This window comes from Desmodus rotundus, chromosome 9, assembly GCF_022682495.2.
Source record: "Desmodus rotundus isolate HL8 chromosome 9, HLdesRot8A.1, whole genome shotgun sequence".
Lineage (NCBI taxonomy): Eukaryota > Metazoa > Chordata > Mammalia > Chiroptera > Phyllostomidae > Desmodus > Desmodus rotundus.
Window position 1 is genome coordinate 13349526 of NC_071395.1, and position 14862 is coordinate 13364387.

At 41.6% G+C, this 14862-nt stretch overlaps 1 protein-coding gene across 8 annotated transcripts in view; it reads left to right on the forward strand.

Moving 5' to 3' along the window:
- The window catches only part of IL15 (interleukin 15), a 52273-nt gene that overhangs the window by 21692 nt on the left and 15719 nt on the right, over nt 1-14862 (forward strand). For 2 of the 8 annotated variants that reach the window (XM_045202700.2, XM_045202699.2), the window contains exon 2: nt 759-847. The exons of 3 other annotated variants lie outside the window; for them this stretch is intronic. The gene's annotated coding sequence lies outside the window, so the exon portion shown is untranslated. Of the gene's footprint in view, nt 1-758; nt 848-9137; nt 9403-10840; nt 11000-14862 lie in introns of those variants that run through there. 3 more of the 8 variants (XM_045202698.3, XM_045202696.2, XM_053911827.2) reach the window with 3 other exon arrangements.

A 14862-nucleotide genomic window follows, 5' to 3' on the forward strand; every position in this document is an offset into this window, starting at 1 on the left:
AGAGTCTTAAAGTCTTATTATTGATCATCACTGTTTTCAATGGTTTCGCAATAAGAAATAAATTGTTAATAGTTATCACTTTTATCCCTTCCTGACAAAAAGTTCAATGTATTTTAATTGTTTTTCTTTTATCTCAGTCTGTAACAGAGGCTTAGAGAGCATAGCATTGGGGTGGGGAGTGACTCTGTTTTCTTTTCGGTTTAAGTCTAGTAGTGTGACCGAACCCAGGCCCGCTGGAGATGACCTCGTGAGGCGGGTGCTGGTGAGAAGGAACGAGGTTGATTCCATTGCTGGCCACTGGGGAAGACGAAGACTCCTATCTCAGGGCCCATCTTACCATCTCAGTGCGGGCAGAGGTTTTTCTAAGGAGGGAGAGGGAAAGCAGGACAGAGAGATCAAGGGAAGGGGCTTGACAAGTTCGCTGCGGGCAGACTGGCACAGTCCGTTGTGACGAGGATCTCAACACTGGCCGAGCAGGGTTCTGGGGTGTGTCATTCTGGTCTCATGCCATCCTGGTTTTGTGGTGGTTGAAGGTCAGCAAATCTCCCAGGACCGGGGTGACGAGGGTCAAAGTCTGTTACTTTTTAAGTTAGCTCCTAGGATTCTTGTGCAAATGTGCTGTTTATCTGTAAGGCACATATTAGTCAGAGTGAGCTGTTATAGAAACAGCATCAAAAGGACGGTGGGGTGGGTACAGCTCTCCACTGTGCAATAGTTGCACTGCCATCTCTAACTGGTTAGTGTCCTTTCTTTTCCAGCGACCTCACTGCAAAATACCACTTTGTGGCATCAGTCCATCGGTGTTGAGTTGTGATCTCGGTGACTTACATGCCACGAGATCTTGAGGGTATGTATGATAAAACGGAAGCACGAGCTTATCCATTTAGCTCAAAACAGGGGATTTCAAACATTTGGGAGTAGCAAGAATTTTCTATTGACAAACACTCACAGGGTCTAGATTGAACAGTAGACTTCATACCTTATCGCAGGGGACACTCTTAACCTTACAGTTTGGTGCTGCCCCATTTAAAAAACAAAATAACAAACAAAAAAAACCCCCACAAAGTGATAACAAAAGTAAAAATATTCCAGTTTGTAGACAGTTATGTATCTTGATTGGAGTCTCTTAGCTGTAGGGAATGGCTTTGATTCCCTTGAAAATGCAACACTGTTCTCAATCTTCTGGCCTTTAGCTATGCCACCCCTCGGCTCAGAACATTCCCCACCCTCTACTTTCAGAAAAGGCTGTGTGTCCTGTAGGTCCCAGCTTCTGTGCTATTTCCTCCAGAAAGTCCCACCTCTTCTGCACATTTTCATAGCACTGTCCTCGAATACGCTCACTATTCCATAAGTGCTGTGGGTGTTTCTGTTTTCCCCATTGGACTGTGAGCTCCATGAGAACAGGCATGACATTAGCCTGGAGCACACGGCAGCCTCACTTCATAGCACAGCACTAGAGCATCGCAGTGGGTGAGCAATATGTGTTGAGTGAGTTAGTTTGGAGTAGGCCGGAATAAAATTTTGTTTTTTTCCTTGTATTCTTTATTTAATTAAAAATAAAATAGAAGCCTTTTTTTTTTTTTCTGGATCAGGACCCGTAGTTGTTTGGCACCAAGTAAGAGAAAACACACAATGGTCTGTGTTTTCAAGTATGCACATGGTGTCTTGTTAAACGGCTGCTTTATGTGATCGAGGATGTGATGATACTGGATTGGCTTTGTATTTTTGGCCGTTCCGTTAGCACATGGCCATGGGGATTATGGTCACCCAAACCAGATTCCTCGATTTGGCCGGACTGCGTCACCACACTGCCTGCTTTGACCATATCTTTCTGCTTCCTGTAGCTTTTCGACAGCTTCCTCGGGCCCCCTGGAATGATGATGACCTCATGGTCCCACTGTCCTCAGAGCTCTCCATTATTCAATGGCAGCTTCTCCATCACATCTGCTTGTTGTGACATAAATGGGAGATAATATGTTTGTTATCATCTCGCGATATAGTTCAGCTCCCATTCTGCAGCTTGTCCCCTTCCCCTAACTTTGGTCTAGTTATCTCCTATGTATAAAAATGTCTGTTTCATCCTGATAGCAATCGCCGAGGTTCACTCTTTAAGTTTATTATATAGGTTGTCTTCTCTCAAAACAAACAGTCTAGTTTTTTATCCCATTTCTAATATTCCAACATAATTAATGGCCTGCCCTTTTCTCTCAACCTACACTTGTACTTACGTAACCGTGCGTTATTTAGAGTCGAACGATGTAAGCAATTTGAACGTTCATAAAGAACTGGATCTTTCCCATTTGGGCCCTAAATTTAGAAAGTTTTGCTAAAGTTCATATTAGGTTTATGTGCAGGTTTCAGGTAACTTTTCAGCTGTTCTTTATGGTAATAGAGAACCACAACCTAAAGCCCCTGTGACCCTTGTTTACTTATTAGGATCCTAATCCTTTCTAAGGATATCTAGTTTTTATTGTTCGTGTTGTTCTATGTTCAACTGGTATAGCATGTTTAGAATGCAAGTGCAAATTAACCACTTATTTTAACATGTGTTTTGTGGAGTCACCTGGTCAATTTATTGTGATATCTTATATGAAACATTGTTCTAATTTCACACATCTGTTTTAATTTCACAAACCTGTAAGTCTCTTCAAGATATAGGGGGACCTAGGCAAAAGTAATACCAGATGATTTTGTAGGGTATTCCCCAAAAGGTTGACTTACAAAATGTGTCAGAAATCTCTGAAATTTCATGAAATAAATTATTTAAAGGTACAGTAATTGCATCTTAAATTCTTACTGCATGCTAAATACTGTGCTAGGCACATTGTATGCATGATCTCATTCTCCTTATCACGGCCACTTAGGATTCATAGCAGCTCTGCTTTTCAGAAGCTCTAGAAGTTAAATAAATTGACCTACGTTTTTGTTTTCTATCCTGTGTTATAAACCATCACAAACGTAGTGACTTAAAACATCACACCCGTTAATTATATCATAGTTCTTCAGGTCAGAAGAACAGATCTGCTTGACTGGGTATTCCGCTCAGGGGCTGACAGGTAATAATTAAGGTGTCTGGCAGTCTAGGCGCTTACCTGGAGGCTCTGGACAGAATCCACTGCCAAGCTTATTCAGGTTATTGGCAGAATTCAGTTCCTTGGAATTGTAGGAGTGAGGTCCTTGTCCCCTTGCTGGCTGTCAGCAGGGGCCACTCACCACTCCTAGAAGCTCCTGGAAGCATTCCTCTCACGTAGCTCTCTCAGTCTTCAGACCAGCAAAGGCGTGTGTAGTCCTCCTCACGGCGTGAGTCTTTCTAGCTTCTCTCTCTGCCACCAGCCGGGAAAGTGTTCTCTGCTTTTAAGGGCTCGTGTTATTACATTAACCACTCCTCCCTGTCCCCTCCCCAGTAGTCTCCCCACTGTGCCACATGTGCCCTACCAGGGATGATATGATAGTCACATTTAGGGTAGGATTTCTGCTTCCCACACCCTGTCACTCAAAAGAGGAATTGACAGAGTTGAAAGCCAAGCCTAGGTTTGGTCGAATTACAGAGCTTGTTCCTACACCACATTCATCAGAGGGCCGATTTTATCCATGGGCATTAATTATGGAAACCAGCCTTCCTGCTCTATAGCCAGACTGCGTTGGCAACAGAGTGCTATAAAAAGTATTGCCTTAAAGGGTTCCAATACAAGCTTTACACGCACATTGGTCCTGTAAAATACGAGATCCAGATGGTCAAGCATCACATGAATTAGGTTTTATTGTGCTCTACATGTTTCTGTGAATTGTACTTAACATCAGTTTAGTTTGCCCTATTTTATTTCAAGCTTTGATTTGTATTTTGTACCCTGTCTCTCCCTTCTGCTTATCCTAGGAAAACACTTGAAAAACTTGGTTAACTGAGAGCCATGTTCATTTCAGTTTCTTTTGGAGATTTGTGTGCAATCGTAGTTTTTCTTCTTATTTAAACACTTTTCAGAGATCGTTGACTTTAATTCCTATAGCCATGTGCTAAGGGAACTGCTAAAGATATGAAGTCAATCAAGAAAAATCTCATTCTTGATCACATAAAGCTACCATTAACTAGAGACCACATGGACTTTTATGAAGCAGAATATTTGATCTGGCACACACAATGATGAAAAAACAGCCACATGCCATTATGTTGATTTTAAATAACTTAAGCACATATGTGACATATATTTCTCAGGTTTTTGAGTGTATCATATTTCATTGATTTTTTTTTTGTTGTCACCTTTTGAATCTTCTTTTTTTATTTCCTCAGATAATGAGAGGAATCTTCTTTCCCCCCGTGATTTGCCAGGTCAGACAGAACATCACAGACCTGCTCAGCTGTATTAGGAGCAGTGAAACACAGCCAGCCTGGCTATCTCAATAGCTAAGTCATTTGGGACAAGTCACCACACATCTCTGAAACTCATGGTCCCTGACTATACAATGAGCAGTTCCAAAATTCTGTTATTATAAACACATATCTGACACACTTTGGTCAGTTTCCCAGTTGCTGGAAATATTTAATTTATGTCACCCTCACTGCCTAGAGATTTCTTTGTTGGATTTCATAAAGATATAGGGAAATTTTACAGTGTGTGTGAATATTACAGTAAAATTGATTGGGATGTGCTGGGGCTTATCATACTTAATCAAGTTATAGGATTCTTTTTCTATCTTTAAAAAGTAAAGTTCTTTCTTGGGTTCCAATTTTTTGTATACTCTGCTCTTCTTTAAATAATTTTTTTGTTTTTTTTCCCTTTTCCTCTTATTTCACCAGAAATATCTTCTCCAGTATTTGAATGTTGTCGGCCCCACTTTATGTGTCACCGTTCTCCCTTTAATGAGACGTTAGCATTTCTGCTGCCTGCGATAAATCGCCAAAACCCGGAAACACCGACATCGTGCATGAGAGCTGACTATAGCCAGAGTGGTGGTGCGTTGTCTCAGCGAAGTTGTTTTTTCTTTCTCTGTGAAATATGTTGTATGAGGCACCAGTGTTGTCGTTCTGATAGGTTTTCCTCAAAATTGATGGCCCAGTTGTGACAAGTCAACGCGTCCATATGATGTTTTAAAGTGTTAAAGAGAATTAAACGAACAGTTAAATTAGAAACGGGGTCTGAGCTATAACTTCCCTCCCTGGAAGGGAGGCTATTCTGGGCAACCTGCACATAGGGAATGATTTTTTCTGGTAATAAAGTTGGGAAAATAGCAACCAGAACAGGACAAAACTATTCATGATGCCGTGCAGGATGCAAAGAACAAAAGGAATTTTCGCTATGCAAGAACCTCTACTACTATGCGTTTGCAATGATGCCTTTGTGCAAGGGGAAACAGATGTTTATCTGTTTTTCTTTTGGTTTTATTTTCTCTTAACACTGCCATTCTGTCAGTACGTGGCTTCATAAAGCTGTAGGATTCTCGTAGGAAAACCACCAAGGCCATGTGCTCTGGAAGCCAATATGTTGATTTTCTAGCTGGGTAGCAATGTTTTATTATAGCCAGAGGCAGTGTGTGACTAGGAGTGTTAGAGGCAGGAAGCCTCATACCACCGATACCATGTCCAGAAGTGAGCTATCTCCTGGGTTTTATGTGCTTCATTCTACTGAATGAATATTGTATTACTGTTTTTATGATTTTGTTGTTTGAATATCAGAGACTTGTCAGATGGTTCTGTTTCTGTCGAACCCTTAATGGGAAGTTTTGTTGTAAAGCTGCCTTCGTGGAGATGCCTTTATGTCTTGGTGATAAAGAAAAAGTCCCATAAAACTTGATCAGAAGCTGTCTTTCTGAGTTGCCGTCCTGTGTGCTGTTAAGAGCTCAGAACTGGAGCTTGAGTTTGACCTCAGAGCTGTGCTTGTCAGGTGATCTTTCAGACATGCTTTTCATCTGAATGCTCTCTTCCTACAGAACACGTCTCCCACCAACCTTCCCCCAGGGCCTCAGTGGCCTTGTCCAGCCCACCCCTGCTGTACGTTAGAACCAAGTGTTGTGGGTATCTCCCTTGGCTATTTGCATCGTCAACACTATATACCATTAATGTTGAGCCATTCACCTCTTTTATTATTCTAGCCAGGGGTGTCCAACCTCTAGGCATCTCTGGACCGCAGTGGAAGAAGAGTTGTCTTGGGCACATTAAATACATTGCAACATGTAATCACACAAAACAATCTCATAATGCTTTAAGTAAATTTGCGATTTTGTGTTGGGCCGCATTCACAGCCGTCCTGGGCCACGTGTAGCCTGCAGCCTGCAGGTTGGACCCTCCTGCTAGATGTAGCTCCGAAGAAGTGTTTCCTGACAGAGAGGCCACAATGAGTATTAAGTGAACGTTTGGAGAGATTTTTTTCACTTTAATGTCATTTCTTCCTCATTAGAACCTCTTTGTCTCCCACTTGCCTTTGCAACCGTGTCACCCGGTGTCACATCTTTACTGGTTGGCGTCCTTGATTCTCAGCCCAGCTGGTGCACAGCGACATTCTCCCTATACCCTGCCACTAATCAGTGTCCTATCTTCCGTTACTAAAGCAGAGCCTGAGGGGGCGCCTGGCTTCCACGACAGTGCATTTTCATTCTTTCCCCAGGGTACCTTTTGAGTGTTACTCTGAACTCCTCTATGAGATGCACTGTGAAGCAGGAGTTCTTCCCTTCCTTATTTTTGTCTTATCAGTTTCATGTAATTAACCTGAGTGAAAAGAAAGCAGAGAAGACATTTTTTAAAAACAAGGGAATAGAAGTCTTAGTAATCCTTTGCTTTCCCTGGAAACGGGTAGCTCAGCATCCGAAGAGGAGTCTAAACTACATGGATATTTCTTCACATTTTGCTTTAGAAATAAGTAGATAAAAGGGGAAATGGCTGTCCTGCCTGGGCAGGCTGTTTCCCTGTGCTTTCGTGGCTCACAGGAGCTCAGATCTTGAAATGCTCTGAGTGGGAAAAGAATTTTCTTTCATTTTCTTTTCTGCTAATAGTGTTTATTTGATGTAAATATTCAGTACTTAGCTCAAGAATGGGTGTCCCAGGGAATCAAAGTGAAATAACAGGATTCTTAACATATTTTTCATTCCTGCTTAATTTGTGTTTCATATTTTTCTACTGGAAACTGAAAAAAATGGGTTTTTTTCCTTCTCAAAAGGCAATCAGTCCGCATGGCCTTATCACCCTATGATAGGGCTATGTTTTCAGGTGATAACCCAGAGAATCTCTTCAGGTGCTCATGCTCAGTCATCAACTGGCTTGATATCAGGGGTTGTTACTGCAGGAAGCGTATTCTCTCCTTTGGTTGTACATAACCCCCAGGCATTAAGCAACTTATTTTTTTTTTTTGAGGCCGAGTCATTATTTTCTTTCAGCATCATACAGACTGCAGATTTCAATTTAATTTACAAATTTGTAGCTCTTATTGAAGTAATTTCTGGTGAGAAGTGATTTTTCTAGATAGTTGTTCACATTTTAATCTTTTTGGTTAACAGTCAGTTTTCGATACAGCATCTCAATAGGTATACTCCATTGTCGATTACCAGTGTAAAACTTTGTTCTTCTAGTTGACCTTTGTTCCCTCGGAAAGAGTTTTTGCTGAACCATAGGATTTTCTCAACATTTACTTTGTTTATTTGTTATGATAGTGTAAGACGTGACCAGACAGGGAGTATGCGGCTGGTTCTGTGTCTCCTGTTGGCTGTGACGTCATTTGGGGTACTTAAAATCAAGAAATTGATTAAGCTTCTATTGCAGTGCTAGGCCGTATAGCAGACACACAGATAAACCTGTTTTATGTGTGTTTGTTACTGACATGGGTTACGAAAATTATTTTATAGGGCCAGTGATCTAGAAGAAGCGTCCTTACCTTGAGATCCCGAGACTTCTAGAGGGATGAATGTCTTAACTTCAGATGATTTTGTCCAAATTGTTGGATATGTGTTTATGCGCATTTTCTGAGGAATTGGTGAAGAGCTTTTAGATGTTAAAGATGTCATTAATCATTAGTGTTAAAAAGCTCCTGATCTCACTCTGTATAAAACAAGTAGCCAATGAAAGGACAAGAGCCACGGAAGAGCAATAACGCCCAAGCTTGGGCGGGGAAAAGGTAAAATGATATCTGACTGTGGTCCTTAAGGAAAGTCTCCCTTAAAAAAGGTGACTCTTGGCGTACATGCCATGAATGTTTTTCCTTCAGCTTCCTCATAGAAAAGAAGATAAATTATAGGACCTCAATTATTTCTTTCTTCTTGATTAGGACACCAAATGCCAGTCACGTCACGGGCATTCAGAAAACGTCATTCATTACTCCTGAAGTCAAACTTTTAAAATGTATTGTCCCCAATATATCCACTGTCGTCAGCTACAATTTTAGAACATGATAGGATGCGCTCCCCAGTGTTCCGGGACTGAAAGGAAGACTTGTCAGATGCTTATATGTCATTGCTCACACTCTTTCACTCGGCAAACCAGAACACTTAATTCACTATCTCTCCTCTATTGGTTCATAGCCTTCTGAATACCTTTATATTTGATTGTGCATTTGGGGTCTCCTCACTGGTCTTTATGGTCTGTGAGGGTAGGAACTGTCGCAGATCCACCCACAATTGCCCAGCACCAAATGGGAGCTTGGCAAATGTTGAATGACAAGTGAAGGATGAATATCGAAGTACGTCAAAATAGTCTGTAAACCGCCTATTTCAGTGTAGCGCAGAAGGCAGGTTCGAATCTCAACACTGCCTTGTCCTCTGTGAGTTACTGTTGGCAGGTTGCTTAAACTCTTTGCCCTCAACTTCCTCACCTGTAAGGTAGAATGATGACAGCGTGGACCTCATCAATCTACCTGATTACACCAATTAAGTTAGTAAGAGTTAACTTAGTGAGGAATCAGGTTTGTGGGCCTCACGTTTGTATAGTGTTTGGCCCTCTTTGTGAAAAAGAATGTCAAATTATGAATACGAAATTTGTCACCTAGAACATTTTTCAGGCTTTATTTAGATTGGAAGAAAACTGAAAACTACCACAAACATCACAAAATATTAACATCATGATTTACAAACATCTGAATCATCTTTGTATACTTTATTTCCTACAAAGTTTTATTTGCGTACACCCATATCTCCTCTTTTATACAATACCGACTTTTAATATTTTCTATAGAGAGAATCAAAATAACATGTGTTCTTTTATCTACCAAAGTAGATTGGAATTTGTTATTTTTATTATTGATGGTTTAGGAAGTATTAATTTACCAGAACTGCATTACCGGAAATAACACATTTTGAACTTCCTCCACAGCTTCTTGCTCAGGCAGCTTTTCTTCGGAGGGAAGCCTGGGAGAAGTCCAGCTTTTGGGTTCACTTGGCAAGACCTCAGAGAGGTCTGTGCCTCTGCAGGGACTCCAGCTTGGCCAGGTAGCCCTGGCTCTCTCTCGACTCCCCATCCTACCCCCACCCCCCCGCCCTGTCTTCTAGGAGGTCTTGCTGTGAGAGTTGGAGGGAGGGAGGGTAAAGTGGCTGAGGGTCTGGGACATAGTGTCTCTGATGCATTGTCTCCATATCCTCAGAGTCACACAGATAAGGTCCAGATACTCCATGAGGTCTTTTGGGGGTGAGATTGTGCTTGGATCCAAATAGATTGAAGGAAGTGCTGTCAGCCTGCCTGTTGACAGCACCTGCTGCAAACCCAGGATGAATTCTAGGAGGTAGAAGGCCACCGTCCTCAGAGGCTGCCCTCCATGCCCGCCTACCTCCCCAGGGCTAGGGCTGTTGCTTCCTCACAACAGGTATTGGAAAAAGGCGTTGAAGCCCCACTGATCCTGTGTTAACTCTACCTCTCATTCTAAGTGCTCCATAAGTTAGCACTTAACACTGCTATTTGACTCTTTCATTGCCGAAGAAGTTTTCAGTAAATCCCTAGGAATTGCGCAGTGAATACCTTTTGTGATCTTATATTCTTTTTTTTTTTTTTAAATTTCTGGAATAATTCTTTCTCTCTCTCCGTTTTATTCCAAACAAGGTAGGATTTCAGATGACCTAAACTTTTACTAAATTGGATTTTTACATAGGTTGTGCCAGACAAAATTTGTGTTTAATACTTCGTGATCATGTTACTATCAAATCCTGTTGAGATAAAAATGCTGTATTTCCTTCATTCTTAAATATCATTTGTAGTGAATTCCATGCCATAGCCATATTCTCCTTCGGGAATGAAAAACCTGTGGTCCCAGATACTGGAAGTGCTGCTTACTAGTTTTCAGCTGTCAGTCCTCTCTGGGAGACACTGTCCTTTCAAAGGTCACACCCTCTCCCCAGGGGCAGCCTCCACCCAGTGTCCTTTGAGGGGAGGGGAGCGTTAGAAAGGCCCTGTGTCCCCAACTGGTACAACTGCAGAGGACTACCCCAGCTTCGGAGCTCCACAAAGCCCAGGCAGCGACTTTGGAGTGGCCTGCATTCTTCCGCTGCCCAATTCAGCTTTCTTGCCTTCCCCAATATACCTCCTGCACATAAATCAGTCAGAACCTCCTTCCCAGAGAACCTGCCCTGAAACACCATCCATTTTTCAAGAAGCAAACACTTTTTAATAACAGCTCTTCTGGGGATGAGGATAGAGATCATTTATAAGATGTGACCCAATTTCAGAGATGTTCAAATTGAAAAAGAGGGCTCCTTACATTCAAGGGAGCGTGCTCCACGCCAAGTGCTGGAACAGCTTGCTGTGTGATCCTTTGGGCCTCGACCAATAACCTGAAGCACTTAGAAGACTTTTGCTGAAGCCATTATCTAAAGGAAGGTTAAAGACCCTTGTTCTTTCCTGTTCTCACTGCAGTTTTCTCTCTCCGTGCTCCCCTAGCATGATCTCCTCTGAACTCAAGGTTTCAAGCCAGTGTGTTCTATCTCCAGCCCTGCCAGCTCTTGAGCTTCTAATCTGCTGATTCCTCTGCCCTCCAGCACGTCTTTGCTATCTCACCAATTTTCCAAACTGAACACGTCTGAACTGACACGACACTGGGTGAGTCATCTTCCCCTCACACCAGCCCGTCTCGTGTCCAATCTCAATTAGGAGCCCACGGCTTTGACCTTCCAAACCATAAAACCTGTTAGTCATCCTGACTCTCCCTCCTCCCACGCCCTACATACCCAGGCAGCCAGCAAGACCTGCCAATTGTGCTGGGAAGTAGTATTCCAATAAGCAACACTATTACTGTGTTTCAGTTCCTATTACTACTTCCTTAGTTTCACTCCTTATGTGGACAACTGCAATAGTCATTGACACGTTCTCCTACCTTCAGTCTTGATTCCTTACAATGCATCTCCTGTGCGCTGGTCAAGATAATCTACAACCAACTCAGATTTGATTATGCCCCTGCCCCTGTGAACACCAGGAAGAGCAATTCCCCCCCTGGCCCCGCCCCATCAAGCAAGCGAGGCACTGTCCGTGACTCCACCCATTTTTCACTTATCATACCACTCCCACGCCCGTTCTCCCTCTTGATGTGCTGGAAAAATGGGAGTGCGGGGGTGCACGTGCCTGCTTCCTACTGCCTCACGCCTCTGTGCCTTTGCCCATGATTCCCCTCTACCTGGGAAGCCCTTTCTCTTTTCTGAGACTGGCTAACTTTAATTATCCTCCAAAGTAATTTATTTTTGTCATCTCCTCTAGGATGTTTTCTCTCAATATCAAAATCTGGAGACCCAAACTGTCTTGGCATTGGTAGTACATAATGAACGTATGAGTGTGTTTCTGTACTTTCCTAAAGGATAGGGGCTACGCTTATTCACCTTCGTAGCCCGAGCACCAGGCACACAGAAGGCACTCACTCAGTGAATGTCTGTGGAACAGACTGGATAGTGAAGAAAAGAGGTCCCTGGTTTTCTTTGCCGATTCATTGCTTATTTGGTACATTATCTGAATTTTTGCGCAGACCTGCTGCTCTTGCAGCCTCTCTCATTTTCATCACTGGCAGCGGCATGCTGGACTCTCACGGACTTGTGAGAGCCTGTGATTAACTATTCACACCTTTTGTGAACTAATGGTTAAACCATTGGCTTGGAATCAGTGTGGAAGGATATTTACATAACAGAAATTGGCAGATGTTACAAATCAATGTGTTTTTTTTTTTTGAAATCCAGCTTATTTGCTTACCACAGACCATAGCCCTACTTATTTTTAAGTATAATTTTCTGAAAAATGTTTTAAGACCTTTGATAACCCCTTATTTTTCCTCTATATAATTTGATTTGAAGCTACATTATTAGACACATGAAGATTCATGATTATTATATCTTGCTGTAGGTCATAATTTTTATCTGTGTGCATTATCCTTTGTATCACTTAGTCCTTATCATTTGAAGCCTAATTTTTCTAGTATTATTATTACTGTACCTATATTTGCTTAACATACCTTTTTCTGTTCTTGCATTTTCAAGCTTTTTGTAGCATTTCTTAATTTGTTCTATATTCTCACCCAAGGACATGCTTTTTGATTTTAGAGAAAGAGGAAGGAAGGGAGAGAGAGGGAGAGAAACATCGATGTGAGAGAGAAACGTCAGTTGGTTGCCTCTCTCACGTGCCCCAACCAGGCACTGAACCTGCACCCTAGCATGCGCCCTGACAGGGAATCAAACCCATGACCTTTCAGGTTATGGGACAATGCTCCAACTAACTGAGCCACACAAGCCAGAGCATTTCTTTTAAAAAATTATTAAATTTATTGAGGTGACGGGTAATAAAATTATATAGGTTTCTAATGTACAATTCTATGATCCCTCAGCTGCATATTGCACTGTGCGCCCACCACCCAAAATCAGATCTTCTTCCATCACCATATATTTGCCCCCCTCTACTCTTTACCTCCCTCACCCCCACTCCCCCTTCCCTTTGGTAACCACCACACTGGTGTCTATATCATTTTATTTTTTGTTCCATTTCTTATAAGTAGCATATTTTAAAATGTATCTCTTTGTCTTTCTGCCTCTCTATTTTAAAACACAATCTAGGTGTCTGTCTTTTTGTAAGCAGATAGGGTTCTTGTCACATCTTTGCCTGTGTAGGTGGATGTACTTGTATGCTGAGACTGACTCCTAACACATTATGTTTTATGGGTAATTTTTACTGTGCTCCCTTTTTTTCTTTCCTGCCTACTCCTGCCCAACTGCCTTCCATTAGGTAGCTTAAGTTTTCCTTTGTTTGTTTATTTGTTTGGCAATTATAATAATATATCTAGGGTTTTCTTTTCTGTAGCAAACTTTTCTCTTCATTTTTGCAATTAATCGTCATGACTGTGTCGCACAAATCTCCAAATGAAATAATAATCTTAATGTGAGTTTGCTTCTTTTTTTCCCCCCACATCACTTTCCATATGCAGATTACTCACGTTTTTGCTTCCATATTGCTAGTGGGAAAAGTACCTGTGAGGTTGGCCCCTGGTGGTGGGAGGTGGGAATGGAGTGACTGCAAGTTGGCCCGAGAGAAATTTGTAGGTATTTTCTATAACCACGGTTGTGGTGGTGGTTTCACTGATGTATACACTTGTCAAAGTTCTGCATGTCAAGTACCTAAAGTGGGTGTACTTTATTATCTTGAAATTATTCCTTAATAAAGTTGATATTAAAAGTGTGGTGGAGAACATCAGAAAGAGCAAGGCTGTAGGGTGTAGAAAAGGCCCACTAGAGGATGCATCTCAAAAATTATAATGGCACATTTTTTTGTGCAATACTTTGTAGCTTGGAATTTGAAATTGGCAAAGTAAAAGTAGCAGAAAGATGAAATGTGGGGAACTTTAGGGTGCTGTTCAGGGTCATATTTCAGGGACTGACGGGGATACCCGCTGGGTAGGGAGACAAGTGCAGCTAAGAGGCTGACAGTTGTGAGAATGGGGACAGGGTAGTTGTCAACAAGTTAAATCAAATCCAACAAACATGTCACATGTACCTATTATATATCATGGATGCTTATGCGTTGGAGCTACAGGACTGAACAAGTTTCTGACCACAAGAATCTCACATTTTTGCAAAATAAATGAATGGATGAGATAAAAAAAATGGCACTTAAAAATATTATCATTAGTTATTTAGACCCAAATATAAATGTTAACTCATTTTATGCCCTCTACTTCCTTAATTATCACATTTTTTCCTTTTTTTCTTGGATAACATTTTCCTTTTCCTGGAATACATTTTCACATAATGTTTTCACAGACATTCTGTGAATCCTACATTTTCTAAGGTCTGTTATGACAGAATGCTCTTCGCCCTGTTTCTCAAATACTAACAGCTTTCTAGGTTTAAGTTCATTTTCCCTTAGACATTGAAGAGTTGCTCTTTCTGTTGTAAGCACCGTGGTCGGATTCATCCTGATTCTCGTCCTTGTGTACCTAGAGAAGGATTCTTGTCCTTCTTTCCATGCGGGCTATCAATATGGTTTTCTGTGGGAATTAAGAAATTTATTTAGAAATTACCATGGTTTGTATTCATCCCCTTATTTCCCTTCAGTGTGACAGCTAGTGTTTTAGTCCACCTTCATGAAATTTTTAAATCATTTCTGTGATTATTTCCTCCTCTCTGTTCTCTTTGCTCTTTCTGGAATTCCTTTGCAGTACTATGTTGGAATTTCTAAACCTATCTCATAATTTTCAACTCTCTGTCATTTTGTAAATACTATGGTTTGAAGGAATCTCTTCCCTTTTCCCAAGTCTTTTGAAGGCAGCACTTTGGGAGCAGGCTGTTCCTGGACAGCAGGCTCAGCATCACAACTGTGCTGCCCTGGAGAAGCTGTCCACAAGACCTGCCTTAGAGAGTTGTGCTCACCAGCGTTTTCCAAGACCACACAACACCTTTTCAGGAATGTTTGTACCTAATGATAAAAACAAACAC